Here is a 26,240-nt window from a genome sequence, read left to right on the forward strand (position 1 = left end):
TTTTCAGCCTTTGTTGAGGGCTTTCAGGTAGATACAATCTATTCTGATTTGTCAAAAGCTTTTGATAGAGTGTCTCACGACTTATTAATTAAAAAACTTGAAAATTTTGGCTTTCATTCTACTTTCTTGTCATGGGTAAAATCATATCTAACAGATAGAATTAACTATGTTGTTGTTGATGGCGTAAAATCATTTTCATATAGAGCTACCTCTGGGGTTCCTCAAGGTAGTATTCTTGGTCCTCTATTTTTTGTTATTTTCATCAACGATTGCTCAGAGTGTTTTTCCTTGTGTGAACATCTACTTTATGCCGATGATTTAAACATTTTTTAAAAAATAACAAGCTTCTCTGATATCCAAATTATGCAAAATGAGGTTAACAAATTCCAGGAATGCTGTGATCGAAATAAGCTAATGATCAATATCGAAAAATGCTGCTCGGTCACCTTCAACAAAATTAGATTGCCCCTCATATCTTCGTACTCTATTTCTGGCTCTGTCCTCAGTTCTAGTTACAAAATCAAAGACCTTGGGGTTGTTTTTGACTCGAATTTCACGTTTATTGATCACTTGAATTACATTATACCTAAAGCATATTCCTCTCTAGCGTTCATTAGACGGAATAGTTCTGAATTTAAGGATCCTTATACTAAAAAATTGCTGTTTAGTACATTTGTAAGGTCCAAATTGGAATATGCTTCTATAATCTGGAATCCGTTTTATGATGTGCATTCCAATAGACTTGAACGTATACAAAAAAAGTTTCTAAAATTTGCATTATCCAGTATTAGGTTTAATATGCCTATTCCATCTTGTGTTCCGCGGTGCAGACTGATCAGTCTGCATACTCTTGCCAGTAGGCGATTGATATCTGGCTTAGTTTTTATTCGTGATGTTCTCAATGGGACTATTGATTGTCCGTTTTTATTGCGTTGTATTAAACTCAATGTTCCAGCCAGAAACTTACGACATCATGATTTATTTGCTATTGACCTCTGCAAAACCAGGTATGCTCAAAATGAACCAGTTATCAGACTGCTATCGGAATTTAATTTGTTATGTAGAGAAATAAATGTAGATATATTTGTAAATCGCAATGAATTTAAAGAAAAACTTTGTATGTACTATTTTCAATATAATTAATAACCTATGTACGTCTTAGTCTGTAAGGTTACTAAACCATAGACTTAATAAATAAATCTAAATCTAAATGAATGGCCCTGATGTATATACATAATGATTGATCTATGGATGTGCATGCAAGGCGCTCCTTAGCATCCACTTGGTTTTCTAATATTCGTAACAATATTATCAACATGTATGCCATCAAATCCACTTGAATTATGGAACATATATAAAGATGATATTGCAGAAGATATTTTAATTCGTATGCGTCATCATGCAAGAAATCCTGATTTGTTGATAACTTTGGAAATGACAACGAAGCTTTGATAATAATTGAAGATATGTGTCTAACGATTGCAAATAAAACATTAGTACATTTGGGTACTATTTGATCGTGAATTGCAACGTGAGCAGGAATTTAATTCTAATGATTTGCGTTTAATTGTACAATTGAATATAACCAAAATAAATATTCAGCAAAAACATGTATATGACACAATCATACAAGCCATTTCCAATAATGAAGGTGGATTATATTTCTTCGATGCACCTGGTGGTACAGGCAAAACGTTCGTTATATCACTGATTTTAGCGACTATTCGATCGGAACAGAAAATTGCATTGGCACTTGCATATTCGGGAATTGCTGCTACATTATTAGAAGGTGTTAGGACAGCACACTCTGCATTAAAATTGCCATTGAATGTACAGGTGATTGAAACTCCAACTTGCAATATTTCAAGAAATTCTGCTATGGCAAAAGTTCTGCGTCAATTATTTTATGGGAAGAGTGTACAATTGCGAATAAAAAATTACTAGAAGCATTTAATCGAACAATGCAAGATTTACGTGCTAATAAAATGCTTTTTGGTGGTGCTTTGATATTACTGTTAGGGGATTTTCTAGAAATTGGTGATGGCAAAATACAAATCGACAGAACCAACGGATTGATCACTGTACCGAACAATTTTTGTACAATTACGAAATCGATAGATGAATTGATTGAATGTGTTTTTCCCAATATTCTTCAGAATTACAGAGAACGCGCCATTTTAGCACCGAAGAACATTCATATCAATGTCATTAATTTTCAAATTCAAGCAAAACTCCCAGGTGTAGTCACGACATATAAATCAATTGACAGTACTATGAATCAAGATGAGGCAATTAATTATCCAATTGAATTTTTAAATTCATTACAACCGGCTGGTATGCCACCGCATTGCTTGAATCTAAAAGTGGGTTCTTTGATTATATTATTGCGAAATATTAATCCACCAAAACTGTGTAATGGCACCAGATTGGCAGTGAAAAATTTATTGCCAAATTTGATTGAAGCTACGATCTTAACTGGTAAATCAAAAGGAAAAGTTTGTTTAATACCGCGTATCCCTATGATTTCAGCTGATATGCCATTTGAATTCAAACGATTACAATATCCTGTGCGTTTATCATTTGCGATGTCCATCAACAAAGCCCAAAGGCAAACACTTAACGTTTGTGGTGTGAATTTGGAGGAATCATGTTTTTCACATGGCCAACTTTATGTTACCTGTTCCAGAGTCGGTACCCCCAGCCGTTTGTTCATTCATGCTCAAAATGGAAAAACAAAAAATATTGTTTATCCAAATGTTTTGGATTAAGTTTTAAAATAGCTAGCAAATAATAAAATATCTTTTTTTTTTTGTAATAAATGAGATTGATTTAATGTTTCACTTTATACGTAGTTGCACGTACCGGGCCGCTATTATACATATATAAAAAGAAAGGCTAAAATGTGTGTAAGTTGGTCGCCGGTGTTTGAAGAGATGCGTAGGTCGATTTTGTTCAAACTTTCACACAAGTTGCGTAAACCTCACGCGGTGGTTATTAAATAGGTTTGATTGCGATCGATGCACAAATGTCTTGGTTTTGAGATAAAACGTGGACCTGGGTAATCCTGGGTTATGTTTGTACAATATGACTATCAAATGGAATCTGCTTATGAGTACTTTGATAAGGGGTGTTTTTCGTTCCCCTGGGTGACTGGGGTCTCGAGATATACGCCAAAACGTGGACACAGGTACCCCTAGAATGTGTTTATAGAATATGGATAACAAATGAAAGTTGTTTATGAGTGCTTTAGTAGAGGGTAATTTTCATACCCCTGGATGACTAGGGTCTCGAGATATAGGCCAAAAAGTGGGCCCTTGAACGCCTAGACTGTGTTTATACAATATGGATATCAAATGAAAGCTGTTGATGAGTGCTTTAGTACAACGTAGTTTTCATACCTACTGGTGACTAAGGTCTCGAAATATAGGCCAAAAAGTTTATCACCTGCAGTGTGTTGTTGGTACCTTAGCTGCCGATTTGGATCATTTTAAAAATTCGGATGAGATGTATATTTGTGGCGATTGTGCTGTTGATGACAATGCTATTGCTGTACAAAAACAACAGCAACAACATGTAAATGATAATTATCTAAATTTTATGTTATCGTCTATTCTTGCCGAAGTGAAAAGTTTGCGAGCACAGCAAGCAAGCGCGGTTGCCGGTATACACTCTCTGCAAGCGGACAATAACCGGTTATTAGGCGAATTGGAAATTTTACGTTCTGAGCTCAGTAATTTACATAAGCTCTATGATGAAGCGGTGGGTGGCGTACTGCGGGGTAGTGCTGGCAAAAAAAAGAAACGAAACAAAGACAAAGGCACAATCATGGGTAACAATTCTGCCGACGCTAACATTGAAAAGAGTTCTGGCCCCGTTTTTGCTGCTAATGTCCAAAGCAATTTCAATGTTGCTGTTAGCTCTGCCGAAGTGCCTTGCGCTACTAACACTGCTAATGCCGGCGCTAACATTTCTATGAACACTGCCTCTTCTCATGCTGTTAATAACCAAAATATTGTAGATGATAGCAACACTGCGCGTACTTTAAATGGTAATGACGCTGTATCGAATGACGATAACATTGTTGATGTTGCTGGAAATTTGGGTGACACTAACTTAGATCCGGCTGGTCCTAGGTTGGTTACTGCCGTGCCGCCCCGACGGGCAATTTTCGTATCAAGATTGCATCCATCTCTGACGGAGTCTGATGTCGTTAATTATATCTTAGCTAAGATTAATAGTACAGGTTCTATTAACATTAGTGCACATAAATTTGTTTTTAAGTATGTGAGGGATTTTTCTTCATTTAAAATATCAGTTCCAGATGTATATTTTGATATGGTTCTTGATAAATCTTTTTGGCCTATACATTCGGTGGTACATTTGTACACCACAAAGCCGAAGGTTGAGCCTCGCGCACGTATAGTTTCAAAAAACTTGATTACCAGCCCTGCAAATACGATTCAAAAGTAACTATTCACTATCAGAATGTTCGTGGTTTACGTTCTATATTAAATGCATTTTACCTTAACAGTTTTACTTTTACTGCGGAAGTGATTGATTTCACAGAGACTTGGCTAAAACCTGATAATTTAAATTCGGAGTTATTTTCAAATGACTACGTTGTTTTTCGGTGTGATCGTCAATCGAGAGCAGGCGGTGTCCTGATAGCTGTATTGTCCAGTATTTCTACTGAATTGTTGAGCTTTGAGGACGCGCTTGACATTGAATTCATAGCTGTAAAGCTCTTTTTCCCGAATTTTTTCTTATATATTTCTTGTTCCTACATACCGCCTCGGTCAGATATGTACGTTTATGATTGCCATAAAGCAGTTATCCACAGCCTACATTCTCGTTTGCGTGATAACGATCGCCTAGTGGTTCTTGGGGACTTTAATTTACCATACGTTAGTTGGATTGGCAAAGATGATTCAAACTTTTTGACTCCTGTTACTCAGCATGATTTCATTGGTTCGCTTATGGAATTGCCGCTAGTTCAGATTAATAACGTGGTGAACTCTAAAAATAAGTTGTTAGATTTAGTTTTTGGTCATAGTTCAATAGGTACTGGTCTCAGTCGAATCCCTGCCTTATCCCTGCCTGAAGATCCGTTGCACCCTACACTTGAGGTTACACTGGACAATCTACTGCCTACGATTAATTTCATGGAAGTGTTATGTCGTTCTCGTTCGAGATGTTTTAAAAAGGCTAACTTTGATTTGCTTAATCAACTGTTAGCTTCCCACGATTGGTCTGACCTTTATGCTTGTACTGATGTTGATACTGCCACGTCTATTTTTTATAGTTACCTTAGTGACTTTATTAATCGTTGCGTTCCGGTTCATTTTGTTAAGGCTAAGAGTAGTAAACCACCTTGGTTCTCGAGGCAACTTGCTAACCTGAACAATATTAAATCGAGGCTCTATAAGCGTTTTAAAAGATCTGGTTCTTCTGAAGATTTTTCTAAATATTTAGTTGCCCGTTCCAATTTCCAACGCCTGAATCAAAACTGCTACAAGTCGTATTTAACAAGATGCAAAATTGAGTTTTTTAAAAATCCTAAAAAATTTTACGGGTTTGTTAATTCAAAGCGCAGATCTTCGGGATTTCCATCATCTTTGTCTTTGGGTGGCGAGAATGCTAGCCTTGACCATGATATTGCCGACTTATTCGTAGACTTTTTCAAATCGACCTATTCGTCAACCTGTACCCAAACCGGTAGTTATCCGTTCGAGATAGTTAGTTCTAACTGTATTCTCAATCCAGTCATTGATAGTGCCACTGTACTTCAGAGTTTTTTAGCTCTGAAACCGATTTTTTCTCCAGGGCCCGATGGTATTCCTGGCTGTATGCTTAAGTTCTGTGCTGTGAACTTAACAGAACCGATCGTAAAATTGTTCAATTTATCTTTGCAATCAGCGTCATTTCCATCAATTTGGAAACAGTCGTTTATCATACCTCTGCACAAGAAGGGTAGTAGATCTAATATTGAGAATTATAGGGGAATTGCTAAGCTTTCAGCTATTCCTAAAACCTTTGAACAAATAATTACCTGTCAGCTTCAACATTCGTGTACTTCCATATTATCACCCTTTCAGCATGGGTTTGTGAGATGTAGGTCAACCACCACAAACCTACTTGAGTTTACCTCTTTAGTTCGGGATGGTTTTTTGGCTTGCAAGCAAACTGATGTGATTTATACGGATTTTAGTAAAGCTTTTGATTCAGTGAATCACGAACTTCTGATTCTGAAGCTTGATTTACTGGGCTTTCCGAAGAGTCTGACTTCATGGCTCTCAAGCTATCTTTCTAATAGAACCCAAAAGGTGCTTTATAAAAATATTATTTCAAAATCAATTCATGTTACCTCTGGTGTACCTCAGGGCAGTCATTTAGGCCCATTGCTTTTTACTCTTTTTATAAATGATCTGCCACAGATCTTGAATCATTCACGAGCTCTAATGTATACCGATGATGTAAAAATTTGCTATACATGCTTGCCTTCGGAGTTAACTCGCTCAAATCTACTTCAGGTTGATTTGGACTCATTTCAACGCTGGTGTACAATTAATGCATTAGTTCTAAACTGTTCCAAATGTAAGTTCATGACATTTCATCGCGTGAAGCCTGTCCTGTCGTCTTATGCACTTTATGGCACTCTTATGGAGCGTATATCTTCGATTAACGATTTAGGGGTTCTGTTTGACTCGAAACTGAGCTTCAACTCACATATTTCAGCTATTACTAATAAAGCAATGGGTACCCTTGGTTTTGTGAAACGCTGGGCTAAGGAGTTCAAGGATCCGTATCTGACCAAAGTCCTCTACACTTCGCTGGTCCGCCCAATACTTGAGTATTGCTCGTGTGTTTGTATATATTACTCATATAAAGCGTATTGAGTCTGTGCAGAAACAATTTTTAATTTTTGCTCTACGGGCCTTTAACTGGGACTCAAATCTTCATCTTCCGTCTTATAGAAGTAGACTTCTTCTCATTAATTTGCCAACTCTGGAAAATCGTAGAATATTACTCGGGGTAATGTTCCTGCATAAGCTAATTCTAGGTGAGGTTGACTCCTCTGAGCTGCTAAGTCGATTGAGCTTTGCAGTTCCTGCTAGGACGTCCAGACACTACGTGCCCTTCCATTTACCCCTGTGTCGTAGAAATTTTGACAAAAATGATCCTATACGTGTTTGGTGCTCGTACTATAACGACTTGTATAATTGCATTAGTATCGAATGTTCGTTTGTTGCCTTACGCAATGGTATACTTTTCAGTCTCAACTGATATCTTAAAGTTTATTTGTTTAATTTGTAATGATAGTTTAATTTTAGTTCTTCTTCAATGTTAAAATAAATTGTAAATTTTTAATTTATTAAAAAAAAAAAAAAAAAAAAAAAAAAAACGTGGATCAGGGTAACACTAGGATGTGTTTTTCCATTATGGGTATCAAGCTGAAGCTGTTGATGTGTGCTTTAGTACAGATAAAGTTTTATACCGCTGGGTGCCTAGGGTCTCGATATATAGGTCAAAACGTGGACCCGGATGCCCCTAGAATGTGTGTGTATTATGGATATCAAATGAAAGCTTTTGCTGAGAGCTTTAAAGTAATTTTCATTGTGATATTCGATTTAGTCGCATCAACCTGGCAAAACTGATAAATATGCATGCGAAGCCGAAATAATGACATGAATTAATAATACCAACATACCTATTTACATACGTCCTATTTGATTTGCCTGAAATTTGGTATATAAATTTGCATATATTAGTATTTACAATCTTTTTTCTGGGAAGTAGACCAGATACGGAGTGGGACTGGAATTAAGACTAGGACTTGGGCTGATACTCGGAGTGGGACTGGGACTGGGACTCGGAAAGGGACTGGAACAAAGTACATACCACCCAATGGGACTGGCAACAAGGGATGAAGAGGCCAGGTTGGGTTGAACTGAAAACCCTATCAAAAACCAGGACCTATGTTATAAAATAACTCCGTCCTTTTGGCAAATACTAGAAGCTTCCTGGGACTTAAGCCACTTGCTGCTTCTAGATCTGACAGCTGTATCACTCCTAATAGTCTTAGCCTGGCAAGCGCAGTGCACGAGCACAGAACGTGCTCGATCGTTTCCTCCTCCAACCCGCACTTCCTACATCTGCTATCACTGACCAAGCCTAATTTAAAGGTATGTGACGCCAGAAGGCAGTGTCCAGACAGAATACCCATCATGAGTCTACAGTCCTCTCTTTTTAATGATAGAAGGAACTTTGTCTTCGACACTTCACAGCCCCGCGCTTGAACCCACGCCTTTCCCGCTTGGTCGATCATGTGCACCTCTCGCCTTCGCTTAATCTCGCCCAGTCTAATTGGCACGTCTACGGAGCAAGCTTCAAGGGATGCACCCTTTTTAGCTAGTTCATCCGCTTTTTCATTCCCATATGCCCTGGAACCCAATATAGATATATGCTTCTCCCTGTATCGATTCTCTCCAGAGACTGTTTACACACTAGCATGCATTTAGATGCTGTGCTATGCGAGATTATTGCTGCTTGACTGATAAAAGTTAACACGGTTGCAGCTTAGGCTATTCTCTTCCAGGTTTTCTACTGCTTTGGTTACCGCTAATATTTCCGCTTGGAAAACGCTAGAGTAATCCGCCTGTAGGATCTGTTTATTTCCGGATCAGCACTTCGTCCGCCATTTGAGCACCCTTGGGCCAACCGTCCACCTCTATTGTGTCCAAGGGATGAAAAAGAATTAGAAGAACTAGAGCTAAGAGCAAAGAGAGAAGGAGACTGAGAAATAGATAGAATGAGACGAAGATAGAGATAGATGAAGCGAAAAAGACGGATGGAGCAGTGAATAAAAGGATTAGGGAAAAGTCAAGAGGGGGAGGGCAGAGTTAGACGGAAAAAGCTTATTAAAATGTATGCAGATATACTATTTTTTAGGGCAGAACAACGTTTTCCGGGTTTGTTAGTTATCAATAAACCGCAGAAATCATTCTAAATGGATCTAACCCAACCTACTGGCCCCACTAGTATCCAGACACACACAATAAGTAAAGGCCTTAAACAAAAGTGGTGAATGTTTCAAATACATCATTTCCAAAACTGAGTTTTGAAAAGGTAAAAGCTGATTAGATTAGAAAACTAATAAACTAATTTGTTATTTGTGTGGCGGCCACCGTGGTGTGATGGTAGCTCCGCCTACCACACCGTATGCCCTGGGTTCACACCCCGGGCAAAGCAACATCAAAATTTTAGAAATAAGGTTTTTCAATTAGAAGAAAATTTTTCTAAGCGGGGTCGCCCCTCGGCAGTGTTTGGCAAGCGCTCCGAGTGTATTTCTGCCATGAAAAGCTCTCAGTGAAAACTCATCTGCCTTGCAGATGCCGTTCGGAGTCGGCAAAAAACATGTAGGTCCCGTCCGGCCAATTTGTAGGGAAAATGAAGAGGAGCACGACGCAAATTGGAAAAGCTCGGCCTTAGATCTCGTCGGAGGTTATTGCGCCTTACATTAATTTGTGACCCAGACCTCACTAGCCGCATGAAAGCATCTGAAAAATCTACATGGAATGAGTTCGTTAGAGTTGTAAAAAACTTTTTATGAAACAGAAAGTTACCTAACTTTTCTGAGCATACAAACCAACTGATGCTACACTTTCAGCATCTGGGTGTAAACATGAGTATCAAGAAGCACTCTCTCCATAGCTATCTGGCAGCCATGGCAATGTTGATGGATATAAATTTGAGACTGTGCAGAACTTTGTTGTACCGGTACGATACGTTCCGGTAGCAAGCACCATTAAGATGTGATTTAATATGACAACATTGAACTTTCTAGGCCATACCGCCCGCACCGCTAGCTCCATGAGCAGATAAAGAAACAGGATTCGTCACGGGTAGTTGAGGTTGACAATTGGGTTGGAGAAACTATAAAATGCGCTGGCATCCCCTTGAAAGGGTTGCGCTACACAACCCCTTGAATCAATTTAATCGAGTATTTTAGTCACCTCTTATGACAGGCATACCTGTAGTGGATACATTCAAGAATAAAAGCCCAAAGGCTTCACTGGCAAGGTCTTGTGAATGGATGAAGAAACTCCGACCAAGAAAGTACTTCTAACGAAACCCGTATTCAAAAGCATAGGAAGATGGAGACATCCAATGAGTTGGGAGAGGCAGGTGGAGGAAGCATGATCTCGACGCCGGCGTATTTAATATTATTATAGATATTTTACATTTCTTATTTTAAATCTCATATTATAAAAGCAAAATTTTTATGTGAATTTAGAAAATCGATGTTTTGGACCTCCCCTGGCAGCCGGTTCCATGTACTGGAGTGCCTCGGTGCTTTTATTCAGGTCCTATGGGTGGTATTTCAATATAACGCGGCTTCATTTCTGATTTTTCGTTCAAAAGTTGCCATCCAAAGAGTAGCTCCTTGTGAAGGAATGTACCTCATTCACTTAGGGTGAGGCGTGGAACCTAACCCCGGGACTAGAGAATGGTACTGGCTGCATCTACCGAAAAAAAAGATACATATACTTAAAAAGACCATACTATTGTCTGTTTGTCTCGTGGAAAGCGTGTTTTACTGAAGCATATGTTCTAGGCTTACACCTAGTACATTGGACTTACGGTCGTGTTTTAACGACTACCACGTTTTTAACGACTAGCGCCAATGCTGAAGAGATAGCCAGACGAAATTGTTGCTAGCACATAAGGGCACCTTCAGCTTTTACGGCTTTTTATAAGAGCAAGCTCCTAATTTTGAACAGGAGCAATCCCAAGCACCAGTCCCTGCCACGGCCTCTCCTTTTCCTGCACTAGCGTTCGTGTGAGACAAGATCACAAGCTCCTGACCACTCACACCCTATGCGCCGTATGCAAGCACAGAACTTATAAGACTGCGAATACGACTTCATACCTTCGTCGACGTGACTTTGCTATAAGCTTTGAGTGTAGCTACGACTCCCTGTCGGTTTTTTTGGTGCGCCATTTTTCCGATTGCTTAAACCGTCAGGGAATAACTAACTATCACAGTTGCCACTTTGGTCCATTTGGACCAAAAATGGTCCCTTCCAACCATATTTGGTCCGCTGGTCCCTTTTTTCAATATTAGTCCTTTTTAGGTAGTAGCCACGATATTAGTACTTTGCTTTTTTTTTAAATAAGACAAAAATTCAAAATTCTGCTCACAAAATTTGCCACACATTCATTAACCCACATATAATTATCAATTTAGGTTAGGTGAGGTTAGAGTGGCCACCGGTGGGTGCACCAGTGCACTTAGGCCCAAAAGGTCCCATTGTGATACCACGTGGATCTCTCCCCTACTCAAACCAATAGGTCGATTCAGCAAATGTCAGGAATTTCTTAGTTTCCAACTTAGCCAGATCACAAATATCGTCAAAGAAGGGAAATCCCAGAAATGTCTTCCTCTTTCGCCAAAGCGCAGGACAGTCGCAGAGAAAATGCTTGACTGTTTCTATCTCCTTTTCGTCTTTGCAGCTCCTGCAGTAATCATTATAAGGAGCACCCAGCCGTTGTGCATGCTTCCCGATTGCTATGTGGCCAGTTATAAGTCCAACCACCAGAGATATGTCCCCCCTTCCAAGGAGACTTCTTATACGTCTCGCGTCCAATTCAGGCCACACGAGCTTAATGTGGTAGCAGGATACTAGATTGCTCCATCTCACACTCGCTTCCCTAAGGAAAATCCCTTTCAAAATGAGCTTACAGGTAGCGAGCGGCATGCTCAATCCCTTCCAGGACGACGAAAGCGGAACGGATAGGCCCCCTCTTGCAAGTTCGTCAGCCATCTTATTGCCCGGTATTTCCGAGTGTCCAGGCACCCATACCAGACTGAGGGAAGTTTGCTCAGCGATCTCGTTAAGAGATTTGCGGAACTTCTCCACTGTCCTGTACTTACATGTGACCGATCCAAGCGCTTTTAGTGCAGCCTGGCTGTCAGAGTAAATACAAATTTTATTATATCCGTGAACAGCATTCCTCAGGTGATCAACGGCCTCATTTATAGCAGCCACCTTCGCCTGGAAGACGCTGCAATGATCGGGTAGGCTAAAGAATACATTCCACCCTAGTTGAAGTGCAAATACCCGCTGCCCACTTTTTATCCAGCTTGTAGCCGTCAGTATATATCTGCAGCCTATCGCTCAGGTCCGGCGACTCCTTCGAGAAATAATCCCTATCCGGGATAAAAACCTCGTACTTCATATCAAAAAATACAGTCGGAGCGCAATAGTCCGACGAAGGCGAATCCAGATGCTTAAGGATGGCCGCATGGCCAACCACATTGTCTCTCCAGCCGGATAACTCCCGCAGCCGTAGAGCAGAAAAAGCCGCACATTGCTTGGCCATTAAATCTATTGGCACACATTGAAAAGAGTATCCAGCGCCACCGCAGGGATGGTGCGTTGAGCGCCCGCCACGTAGACTACAGCACTTATTTGTATCTTCTGGAATACTCGTAGGTTCCATTTTGTATCTAAGCTTGTCCACCAGACCAAAGCCCCGTATAGAAGAATTGGTCTGACCACAGCACTGTAGAGCCACAGGGTAATATCTGGCGATAGTCCCCATCTTCGTGCAACAGCTCCCCTACAGCTGTACAGTGCCACCGTTTCTTTCCTCAAACGCTCCTGAGCGTTTTCCCTCCATGATAGTTTCCTATCCAAAATTACTTCTAGGTATTTGGCAGAGTCCCTCAGCGTCAGGGTCGTACCCGCTAGCACCGGCAGCTTCATCACAGGAATCTTATATTTCCTAGTGAACAGAACCAGTTCAGTTTTGACTGAATTGACCGATAGACCTTTACTCCTGGTCGAGTCCTCCACCAGTCTCAGCTTAGTTGGCATTAGATCGCATGTCTGCGGAAACTTCCCGCTAACTAACAGCGCGAGGTCATCTGTATATGCGATTGCCTTGCTGCATCCGTACTTCTCAAGAAGAACCAAGAGCTCATTAAGTGTGGCAACCCATAGAAGTGAAGAAAGTACCCCCCCCCCGCGGGGTCCCTCACCGTATGTGTTTGAACACCGTTGAGCCAGCCAGGTCGGCATGAAACTTTCTTCGTTACAGTAACTGCTGAACAAGTTTCACTAGCCCCGAATCGGCCCCAAGCCGATTAGTGCATAATTACCGTTTATCGAAGGGAAAAATATATGTGGGGAATCTAGTTATTTAATTACCGATCAGGAGTTAAGCACGAAAATGAAGATAAGATCTAGTTTACATATGACGGGATTATCTCATTTTCGTAGTTAACTCCCAATCATTAATTATATATATTGGATTTCCCATAAATATTTTATGCTAGCTACAAACACACACCAAATTGGCAATTTATACAATTTGGGAAATTTCTTGCGCAATTTATCATATAATAAATTGTAATAATAAATTGCCAATTTAAAAAATATTGCGTAATAAATTGTTTCAAACTGCAAATGCAACCTTTTAAAGTGTGTTTATTTAGTAGATTTAAACGTCAGTTACGCATGGCTCAACTATATGGTTGTCTCATTTCATCAGCTGATTTTATTTTTTTCATTTTACTGGAGTAGTGATTGTCAAAAGGTGATGGCAAACTCAAAATTAAACCAAAACATTGAACACATTTTTTTACAAAACACACAATTTTTAAGTTTTATGTTTTCATTCCACTCCATTCGCCTAATACCAACACGCATATTTTGACAGTCTGAACAAAGGTATGTAGTTGCTGTAGAGATGAGCCAATCAGCTATAAAATTACTATTGTGTAAGCTAAATTGAGTTGTATGAACACCACTCGATTTAAATAGAAATTGCCTCAATTTATTTTTCTATTGGCCTTCGATAATCGGTAATTATGATACAATTTTAGAGATGCGGATTTTCATATAAAAAGTTCCACCTCTAGAAAATAATCTAGTTCCTAGAGATGAAACAAATGTAAACCCGTAGGTTATCCATTGTCGATTTAGGTAGATTACTTACTTACTTAATTGGCGCTTAACAGTTTAAACGGTTATTCGTCACACCAATGAAGCTTAATTCGTTTTCCGCCTGGTCCTACCAGCGGAGTGGAAGCCGCCATCTTCCTCTGCTTCCATAGGCGGGTTCCGATAAAAAAATTTTCAAGCCGGGGCGTCATCTTTCATTCGCATAACATGGCCTAGCCAGCGTATCCGCTGCGTTTTAATTCGCTGAACTATGTTGATATCTACCTCAAACTCGTAAAGCTCATCATTAAATCTTCTTCGGAACTCGCCAACGCGTAAAGGTCCGTAAATCTTTCGAAGAACCATTCTCTCGAACACTCCCAGAGCCGCTTCATCTGATGTTGTCATGGTCCATTCTTCTGCGTCATATATATATAGCAGGACGGGTACGAAAAGTGACTTGTAAAGCAAGATTTTCTTTTTCTTTTCAATTGTTTACCTAGCCCAAAGTAGCATTTATTGACAAGAGTGATCCTTCGCTGGATTTCAGAGCTGATGTTTTTGCTTTGTGGTAATACTGGTTCCCAAATAAACGAAGTCTTTTACTATTTCAAAATTATGGCTACCAACAGTAGCGTGGTTTCCAAGGTGCAAATGCGCTTACTCTTTGCGCGATGACAGCAGGTACTTCGTTTTGTCCGCATTCACCATCAAACCCATCTTCTCACATTCTTTTTTTCAGTTTGGAACTTACTATGCGGGTGTTCAGGCCGGTGACATCAATGTCCTTGGCATACGCCAGTAATTGCACGCAATGTTCTGTTCTTGTTGTATTAGCAGTTCTTCGCCGCATTTAACGGCACGACCACTCACAAATTTTTATCAAAGCCCTCTAACGGGAGTCCAAGGAAACTGGCGATAGGGAGATAGGTATTAGAGGCGTAGGTTCCACATTCCCACTGAAAAGATGGTTGGTGTCTTCTGCAAGGGCGGGATATTGCACATTAATAACGGGGTTCACCGGGCGCGTCCTGGCAAAAGCGTTTACCGATTCTGTGTGGATTTGGTTTAGGGCCTACTTATCTGTCTGGATCAAACGGCTATGTTGGCAGGTGCCGGATCTCGTTATAGGGCTTATAGAGATGTTCCCTTAATCCCCGTGGAGGCGGTGCTAGATCAAGCAGTTGTTTGCTAGGATGTCCTGATTTGTGACAATTTAACAAAAACTGCCTGTTCAGCATTTGTGGTGTTCGAGGATCATAAGGTGGCAGTTCTGATTGCACCATTTTGAAAGGCCTGTATCCTTTTCCAGTATGTATTGTTCAGACCAGGCGACCAAACTGGTGACGCGAGTTACGTATAATTCCGCTACTCTACCAAATAAGGTCAATAGCTCGCCAAGTTATATAAGTGCTGAGTCAGCAGCAGACGATATTGACCAATTCATTTTAAAAATCACAAATAAAAAAAGTATTAATATCCGGTCTAAATTAAAGTTGCAATGCATATTAATATTATTATCAGCAAATTGTAAGTTTCATTATTGATGGTAATAAAGTGAAAGTTCAGTTTGATTCAGAGTTACACCCTAGTCAGTCGTGTTGATTTGCTTAGCGTATTCTGCCTTTGGTTTATATCTTCCTTTTTAAAAAAGCCCATCCGCGACTTAAACAACGAATCTGGCGCAGTCGAAAGTCCTTTTAAAATAAAAAGGATTGGTTACGGAAAACGTTCCCCTTAAAATATATAATACTAATTAACACCCGTATACAATCCTGCGATTCCGTAGTCAACTCAGGAGTTGGCCAGGCCCTCTAGGATAAAAAATAAATAAAAACAAAATAAAACTTGTTATCAGAAACAAAAAGTGGCAGTGCAGTCATCACAATAAACTTGTAGAACACCACCCACAAAATATTGAAATAAGTGGCAGTGAAGTGAACGCAACAGCATTGCAGTGCACCACTCACAAATAGCGGACATAAATAAAAGGTGATAGTGCAAAAAAAAAAATAGGCACAGCAAGGCAAAGAGAATACGACTTAAGAAGGGCAATGGCTCAGGATGCAGCTCAACTAATAGATGTACCCCTGGTGGAAGAGCTCGCCAGGCGAGAACAGCAAATAGAGCAGCTTAGAAATGCCTATATTGAGTCGCAACAACAACACCAACAACAACAGCAACCTCAAAGACAGACAGCGGACCAACACCGAATTGATAGACTATTTAAAAGCATCAATCAACTTCCTATATTCACTGGCCAAGGCGATGTAACAGTGAATTCATTCTTCTGCAGTACGGAATATTTACTATCAACAATCAACGATGAAGAACTGAAGGAGGAGGCAGTAAGGACAATTTTTTATAAAACTGTTCAAGGCGAAGCAAAAAATGTCATCATTAACATACCTCAACCGGACAACTGGGGGATGATAAAGGACACATTAAAAATGAGGTTCAAACCTGACACGGAGCCGCATGAAATATACCGGAAAGTAACTAACCTGCGGGTAAATACGGTGAGTGAACTACCGGTAGAATTACAAAATATAAAATATAAGGCAGATGAATTGATTGTGTATTATAGAGGAGGACAGGGTATCGACATCACCAATATCGAAGTTTGTTAGTAAATACGTCAAAAGAGATGACACAGGGTACCTTGTTAGATAAAATATACGAGTGTACACAATTAGGGGAGATAATAAAAATTATGAACCATAGAAGATTTGAGGATACATGCATACGACCAGAATACAGGAAAATAAATAGAAGAGATGAAAAGTCAAGCTACAGCGAATGGACAAAGAAGAATCTAAACACAGACCGTTACGACTACCAAAAACCTCAATATACTACTGATAAAAATACAGGATATCACGACAAAACTTCAGGACAAGTAACACAGAATTTTAATCAAAATACTTATCACAGGTAAGCTAGCTCAGGGCAAAACAGGCCACCCCACTAATATTCAAACCAAAATAAAGACAATATGTCTTACCAAATAAGGCAGCGGCCTTCAAATAATCCCCAAGTCTCAGGAACTTCAGGACAACTTCACAGGTCCCCAAAGTTAGGAAACCCTAGGCCAAATTCCGGCCAAAATCGCTGGAATCAACCTAGGCAAGACCGAGAGGAACCGATGGAAGTTGACAATATAAATAAAGAAAAACAAGAAGATTTCGTTGAATTAAATTCATGCGAATGTTGCAGAAATCAGGACAATAAAAACCTAGTTAATGATGAAGAGCAAAATTTTTTCGAGGGACCAGCTAGGACTGTCTTCCCACCATAACTTTAATGTTTAAAAAGAACAGAAGAGAAATTGTCGCTCTTAAGTTAACAAAATTCTGTAAAATTGACAGATTCCTGGTCAATCTAACTGATTTTTCTGTTAACTCAACTGATCTTACAGTTCATTTCAACGGCGATCAACTGCCAATACATGAGCAAATTTCAAAGAGAATTTTATGCTCACTGCGCTCTCTACTTTGCACTTATGACGATGGTGCCACTTATTAAAAAAACACCAAAATAAGAACACCATCGAATCGAAGAAACACACAAAATGGGGAAAACAACAAAAAACTAGTTTTTCAATTATCAATACAAAAAAAAAAAAACCTTTTTTGAATGTACTGTGCAAAAATTATGAGATACCGGGACACCTAACTATCGGGTACAATTTTGCAACTTCTCGTCCAAGCGAAATGCCAAATTGTGCGCTCTTGTTGCAAAAGTTTTGTTTGAACGAACAGGATTTTTCCAAAGTTAGTAACATTTTGTTCAAGTTTTTACGAATCTTCACTCACGCAAACGAATTTAATAAGATAATAAAAAAACATCCTTTTTTAATGTTGATGTTTCCGACAACATAAAAGTTTGAGTTGTTTTGGATTCGTTTCAACTTAAAGTGTTACGAAAATTAAACTTGCCGAATTACATGTAAAGTTACTCCAGTGGCGAATTACCTTCCTGTGATTTGATCCTTTACTTTTCTATAACTTACAAGTTCTCTTTTTAAAATGTTACGTTAAACAGAGTGGGCATAAAACATGTAGGTCCCGTCCGGCCAATTTGTAGGGAAAATCAAGAGGAGCACGACGCAAATTGGCCTAAAATCTCTTCGGAGGTTATCGTACCTTACATTTATTTACAACTTTTTTTGTTCATTTGACTATTAAAATGGTTAATTACGAATCAACGATTTGTGCGCAGTTGATTCAATATCTTGTTGCGATGGATAAAAATTGACAGAAATTTCGGTTGAATTGACCCGTATTTCGGTTGATTTTACCAGTCTTTTTCTTTCAGTGTATGTGTGGGAGACAACAGCATGCAAGGCCTTCTCCGTTGACTTCCCTTTCATATACGCATGCTGGGATGTAGATAACTTTCCCTCCAAAGACTCCCTTAATGTGGAGACCATTAACCTTTCGAGTGTTTTCAGCTGGAAGGATGTCAGGCATATCGATCTGAAGTCGTCAAGGGTCGCGTAACCAGTCCTTCCAGCTTTTGGTATAAAGGTGACCCTTGAATCGTTCCAAGCCCGTGTAACATGGTTAAGAGCACAAAATTCTGTGAAGATGTTATACAACCACAAAGACCTAAGCTCGATTGTTTCCTGGTGTTGTACCAGGGCCAAGCCAGCCGGCCCGGAAAGTGCGTACTCAGGAGCAGGCGTATCGTGCTCTATGCCGAATCCGTCCATGTCCCATCAGTACCTTGCAGGCATCCAGGGACACATTTTGGAGCACCTTTCTGAGCCTGGATCCCTCAGACACCGTCTCCATTTCGCTGCAAACCTTCCGCCAGGAGGTCCTCTTCGACGACCTTAGCAGTTTCTTATAATCCCCGGACATCATTTTTTATGCATCCTATTTTTCAGCCTCCCTGGAGGCTTTGCCAAGATTGAATGTTTTCCGACAAGCCTTGCGTAGATTGTCTAGGTCCGCATTCGACCATTGTGGTTTGGTCTTACCCCTAGATTTCTTCCTTGGGCAGGCCTTATTAAGAGCCTCCCCGCAAGCCTTCATATGCAAGTGAACCATATTATCCAGCTCTGCGGTTCTGGGGAATATGAACACTAGATCCTGAGAGCCTCTTTTGAAGCTACTCACTTTAGATACGCCAATTGACTTTTTTTAGGTTTCTATGCCAGAGAGTTCTGAGCGCCACCCCGCCAAGGTCGAAGCCCACATATCTATGATCCGAAAAAGAGTGGTCTTCAAGCACCATCCAGTTTTTTATCATGGATTCGCCACTGCCCGAGATCAGGGTGACGTCCAAAACCTCCTGTCTGCTCCTAGTAGCAGAAGTGGGTACCGAACCCCTATTGAAAATCTTAAAGTTATGATAAATAACAAAATCAAAGAGTGACTCACCCCTCTCGTTCGTGTCTCCGCTGCCCCACACTTCGTGGTGCGCATTGGCATCTCCTGCTTGTAGTGGTGGATCCTTCACCTCCCGAGCTAACTTGCAGACTAGCTCCGTCGGAGCCGACAACTCATGAGGGCAGTAGAAAGACGTCAGTATAGCATCCATACCATCGACCGTCCACATCAAATTTGTGGCATCCTCGTCGCTAAACTGGGGGAGAAAAAGAAAATTTATATCAAATCTTACCAAGTCCAAGCTCTCAATTTCCCGCGTGTGGCACCACTTACCAACGTCAATCTTGCTGCTCTCAGTCCGCATATCTCGTGCCCTTCTACCCAAGGCTCCTGGATAAGGGCTATGTCAGCCGCCCCACTGGAAAACTGGAGCAGCAGCGCAGCAGATGCTGCTTTACAGTGGTGGAGGTTTATTTGTAGGACTCGCACTAAGCCGAGAACCGACCACCTCCACCACTTTCGAATCGCCGTCTTCATCAGATATTGCCTCCTCTCCAGTGTAAGCACGGAGTCTGCCCAGCGTTTGCGAGGAGGGCGAAGACACGTCCCCGCCCAGCGTGTCATCCGTCGGACTGATCCTGTTAGGTTCTGCGTCCTCTTCCTCCTCGCTCTCCGCTTTTTCAGGCTCCAGCGTTTAAATCATTGGAGTACACCTTAACCTTCACCGTGTCAAAACCAAAATTAATAGTGCCATCCGCGCGCTCCAAAAAAGGGAGCGACTCTTTGATAAGTAGGAGTATCGCCTGACGCGTCGACCCGGTGCTATGCTCCAGCTTCAGGACTCTCCAACCAGAGCAAGGTAGCTCCGGGTTGAAGAGCCTTATAACCTCAAGGACTCCCTCTGGATCATCCGGTTTCGATGGAATCCAAATCCTAGCTCTCGGCCTAGATGGAATTTCCTTAAAGTCTACAGCCCTGAGTATCGTCCCAGCGTAGAACTCACCCAACCTAGCCACAAATTTTTATATAAATCGGCTGACCTCTAGTCATCGCAGGCCAACACTTAAGTTGCCCCTGGTACCAACCCACCTCTTGGCAAGCAGGTGGAGGTCCAGGGTTCTCCCTTACAAAGGCGACTGCAAAACTGGCCATTTCGGTCCTTATCCAGTCCCATTTATCTTTGAAGATCATCGAACGGTTGCGCTTACTGGAGGTCTGTTCCTTCACCGGAGCAGACTTCTTAAAATCGGGCACTATAGGTTTCGCCCAATCGATTTCCGCCCCTAGGCAACGCCATAGAGAGCCAATTCGGGACGTTTGCCATCCTTTTCAGGATTAGTATAGCCACCTGCCTATGCCTACTGCGCATCTGTGAGGGAGGGTGTACGCCGTTGGCGTAGCCGGAGGCAGGCGGGCGGGCCGCTCCCCCGTGCTAGCAGCTCCCCCGGTAGCAAACTGCCTACCGAGAAGGTTACTAACAGAGGCAGCGGGTCCAGTCGCCGCCTGCAAAGCTCCCCTAGAGGAATTTATGGGCGATGTGAAAGACTCCGGCGCCGCCTGAAGCCTTTGCGCACCACCCGCAATAGCCGCGCTGCGGCTGGTAGAGGGGCCTGCATCGCACGAGCCCCAGATTGATAGGTGTTACCCCTTCCGCCTTTTTATGAGTTCCGGCTTCGTTACAATTACTTTTATTTTCCTACAATTTGCGGAGAACGGGGTCACCCACCCTAGGCAGAGATCCGCTGTACCTGGAATAAGGCCTAAAATACAACTGGGTGATACCTGCTTCCCAGAGGGCTCCGTCAGCGACGGGGCTATTTGAGAGGAGCCCAGCCAGGCTGACCATCGGCACGGCAAGGCATAACACCACCGGTCCGGCCCCCACCTTGAAGCCACCTTCAAGAGCCACTACCTTATGACAGAGCTATTAATGAGCTAAGGCACTAATGGCACTGATTCCTGAACTTAGCTAGCACTCCCCTAGCGGGGTACTGTAGTGACTTTTATCAGCCGGCACCCTCTAGGAGGGTTCAGCCCAAGGATTTTCGCCAGCCATTTATCAATTTACTTCAATTGAATTCTTACCACAAATATGCTCAGGTGATAAAATTACAGATTTTTGTCACTAGTTCAGCTAAAAGTATTTATTTTAAAAACACGTGTGTATCTAAGAAATACCACAGTGAACTGAAAACTAAGTAAAAGGATGAAACAAATTTGTTGTATATTAAGTGTAATTGCCACTGAAACCGTGCCAAACAAAAAGTAACACCGTTAAAATTTTTTTAAAAAAAAATTCTTTGCAAAAATTTTGAAGGCGTTACTTCTCGTTTGGAATATCGATACTGAAATCTTTCTCATCCAGCTCAGAGCAGCTCGAGAAATTCCAGGACTATTGTGGTGTCAAGCCACGAAAGTTACTTGAAAACTAAGTATCTTTGCAAAAGAAATATTTAAACTGGAAGTAGGACAGAAATCCTTTTTTAAATCGATAACTTTATAAATTTTCAATGAATTTACTTTTGAAGCTAAGCAAATGAGGTTTGATTTCGGAGGAAGTGCTTTGTGTAAAGTTATTCCCGTAGGTGCTTTGCAGAACCCTATAAACTTCAAAACAGTGCCAACTAGTTTCTCGTACCGGTTCCGTTATTGCACAGTTGAAACTCTTAAGACGCTTGATTTTTAATCTGAGGCCTCAGGCTAAATTCAGTAAATGTGAGTTCAAAATTCACACTTACTGAATCTAGGTTCTGGTATGAAGTTTAAACGTTTAGGGAAAACTTAGCATCTATAAAAATAGCATTAATATCGTTGCTTAGTTAGTTCATTTACGATTTACTGAGTTTGCCACAACGTAAATTTTGGACCGTTCTTTACTAAAATCTAACTGCGCCATACATTTTATTTCATTGTAATTAAGTAAAACTAGGTTCACAACGGTTGGTTGGTGAAAGTCATATACTTATCCTAGAAATGCGAAAATGTAATACCTAAAGGCACACATTATTTTTGTTTGTGCAGTTTGCATTAATGCCAAGTGACCCTATATCTATATATTGTAACGAATTTGCTGCAAATCCTCTTATTTGCCCTTTGCTAGGTTCGTATCGCTAAACTGTTGAATAAATAACTCCAATATTGAATAATGGAAAAATGGCCTTTATTAAAGTACTTCACAATAACACTCAAACTGTGCAACGAATAGCTTAATAACCAAACTGATAGCTTAAAGGAAACTGACTTTCAAAATAATACTGCTATCGCTCGCTAGATATCGTCTTAGTCGTAACTGCTTGACAACTCAAATCAAACTGAATTCCAGCGCCTCTACATCTGCGGACTTTTATACTCTCTGGTTTCCTCGTTCGCATCTTCTAGAATCTACTAGCATTGTCCATGAGCTCTCAAACTTCTCAGCTGTAACTACAATTGCACAATTTTATACATCTTCTAGGCGCTTACAGAATCTACTAGTCCAGTAGCTCTCAAACTTCTCAGCTGTAACTACAATTGCAGAATTTGATAGTTTTTCTCATTGCATACTTATAGGAGTATCTCAGATATATGCATGTGTTAGTGCATTGACTCTTCGCTGCTCGTATACGTACATGGTACATATATGTAGACGCAGTTATTGTTTCGTTTATGTAGATACATAATGATTGAATTATTGATGTGCATTCACGTCACTGCTTAGCATCGGCTTAGAGACGGCAGCACTCCTTAGTTTTGCTAATATTCGTAACACTGCCCTCCACCTAAGTCTGATCGTCCCGATTTGACAAATCTCTCGATTTAACCGCTGCTAGCCTCTCCAAATGAACCACTTTCATTTTGGTTCGTGGTTTGCCAATGGTTTGTACTACATCGTTGATCCATTTTACAACTTTATATGGGCCTTCCCAGTTACACTGCAATTTCGGGGACAAACCTTTTTTTCGTTGTGGGTTGTATAGCAGCACCAAATCTCCTTCCTGAAACCCTTCTGAATTAATTGCTTTATCGTACCTCGCTTTCATCTTGTCACTCATAATCTTTGCTCGTTGCCTTACCAGATCGTGCATCTCTCTCAGCTCTTCTTCCAAGACACCAGTGGATTTTTTGACATTCCTCTCCGCATCGGCATCTATCCCATACTTCAAATCAGCTGGCAGTCGAAGGTCATTGCCAAAAATTACCTTTGCGGGAGTTTGGCCCGTTGTGTCATGTACTGCCGATGTAGGCCATCAAGAATAATGATATGTGTGTATCCCAGTCCTTATGGTACTTGTCTACTACTTTCCTTAAATGCTCCTCCAATGTTCTATTGAAACGTTCCACCATACCATCGGACTGAGGATGCAATGTAGTTGGCCGTGTTTTTCGAATGCCCAACTTCTTGCACATTTCTTGAAATACAGCTGATTCAAAATTCCTGCCTTGGTGAGAATGTAACTCCATTGCTACACCATACCTTGCAACCCATTCGTTTTTAACCACTTCTGCTACTGTTTCTGCTTCTTGGTTTGGGTTGGGTATACCTCTGGCCATTTACTAAAATAATCCATAACCACCAGTATGTATTTGTTGCCGCGGTTGCAGTAGGAAATGGACCTGCGACATCCATGGCGATCCTTTCAAATGGTGCACCTGAAATATACTGCTTCATCTGGCCGTGCCTTCGGGTTTTGGGCCCTTTCGCTCTGTTGCATACCTCGCAATTGGCAATCCACTCGGTGACCGACTGACGGCAACCAACCCAATAGAATCTCTGCTTATTTTCTCGAGTGTCTTCGTGATTCCAAGATGACCTCCATTTGGACCATTGTGCAGCTCGATGAGCACGTCAGGAATCCTCTTTCTGGGAACAACTATCAGTTTCTTCTTGCATTGACCATCCTCACGCTCCCATACTCGATGCAAGCAACCGCATATCAACTCTAAATTGTTCCACTGTGCCCAATATGACTTCGCAATGGGACTCTCTGCTGACATCTCCTCTCTGCTTGGTCTTTCGTTTCGTTCGAGCCCTTGCATAACACGTAGCAGATCTGTATCTTCTAGCTGACACTTTCTTAGTTGTTCCTTGTCCCATTCATCCGTACACGTTATAGTCATTAGCCGGACATCTATAATGTCTTCTTTAGCCCCGGCCTTTGAACAGTGCTTGCATTCCAAACTACATGGCCTTCGTGACATTGCATCGGCATTTCCATGGGTACTACCTTTTCGATGCTCAATGGAAAAGTCATAGCTTTGTAGTCGCTCGATCCACCGTGCCAATTGTCCTTCCGGATTACGGAACTGCAGAAGCCATTCCAACGCTGCGTGATCTGTCCTGACACGGAATCGCTGGCCGTAGAGGTATTTGTGAAAATGTTTAATGCACTCTACCAATGCCAACAGCTCTCTCCGCGTAACACAGTAGTTCCTCTCTGGTTTTCCAATCGAACGGCTGTAGTATGCAACTACCTTCTCCTGTCCATCGACCAGTTGTGATAAAACGCCTCCTATAGCATATCCACTCGCATCTGTATCTAGAATAAATGTTGCTCCTGGAATCGGATATGCTAACATTGGGGCAGTGCACAAACGCTCCTTCAATGTTTGGAAAGCCACTTCTTGCTCCTTCTTCCATTCAAAAGCTTTATTTTTTCTTGTAAGCTCATGGAGGCTGTGGGCTACGCTGGAAAAATTTGGTACAAATCGGCGGTAATATGTGCACAGCCCAAGGAAACTTCTTAATTCATGTAGGTTCTGTGGTCTTGGCCAATCCTTTACAGCCTCTATCTTTTCGTTCGCAGTGCAGATGCCCTCTGTCGTTACCTTTTGACCCAAATAATTTACTTCCTTTTTAAACAGCGCACACTTTTTGGGACTTAACTTCAGACCAGCGCCAGCTATTCGTCGGAAAACTTTCCCCAAGTCCCTAAGATATTCATCAAAATTCTTGCCCAATACGATGATGTAGTCCAGGTACACCAAGCATGTTTTCCAATGTAGTCATTTCAGTACCTGGTCCATGAGTCTCTGAAAAGTAGCTGGTGCATTACAAAGTCCAAAAGGCATCACTGTAAATTGCCAAAGACCATCACCGACACTGAGGGCTGTTTTCTCTTTATCTTCCTCCTTCACCTCCACTTGCCAGTAGCCGCTTTTCAAGTCCAGCGTGGAAAACCATTTCGTACCAGATAGCGAGTCCAGAGTGTCGTCAATTCTTGGCAATGGGTAGCTATCCTTTTTCGTTACGTCATTCAACTTCCGGTAGTCCACGCAAAACCTCATTTTTCCATCTTTCTTTTTTACAAGTACTACCGGTGAGCTCCATGGGCTAGCTGATGGTTCGATGACGCCGCTGTCGCTCATTTCTTGAATGATTTGACTCACAACTTCCCGCTTCGCCAGTGGAACACTACGTGGAGCTTGACGGATCGGCCTCGCATCTCCAGTGTCAATTTGATGTTTCACAACGTTGGTGCGGCCTGGTTTAGAATCATCCTGGTCAAATATGTTCGCGTACTTTAGGAGCAGTTGTTTTGCCTTACTCTGATATGCTTCCTCTAGCCCTTGCGTCCATGCCGTGATGTCATTTGAAAGATCAGTATTACTAGCTTAAACGTGTTTCTGGAGCTGTTCACAGTTAATAACTACTTCAGCCTCTTAGCATCTTCCCAAAATAGCTCCTTTAGTCAGTTTGAGTGGTGACTTGAACTCATTGAGTACTCTTACCGGAATACGTCCATCTTGTTTTGTCATAGCCAGGGTTTTTCCTACAAGTATGTTTAGTGCTGATTTGTTTGCCGCTTCGACAACCCACAATTTGTTTGTCCCACAATCTCCATCAACCTTTGCCCAGATGACTGCTTCGGATTTTGGTGGTATTTGCTGACTCTCTTCCACCAGCACTCGTTTACTGCTGTAGCCTCTCTCGTAGCCGAAATTAAGTGGTACATCCATGTTTTTATATCGCATCATC

Source organism: Eurosta solidaginis, chromosome 5, assembly GCF_040869045.1.
Source record: "Eurosta solidaginis isolate ZX-2024a chromosome 5, ASM4086904v1, whole genome shotgun sequence".
Classification (NCBI taxonomy): domain Eukaryota; kingdom Metazoa; phylum Arthropoda; class Insecta; order Diptera; family Tephritidae; genus Eurosta; species Eurosta solidaginis.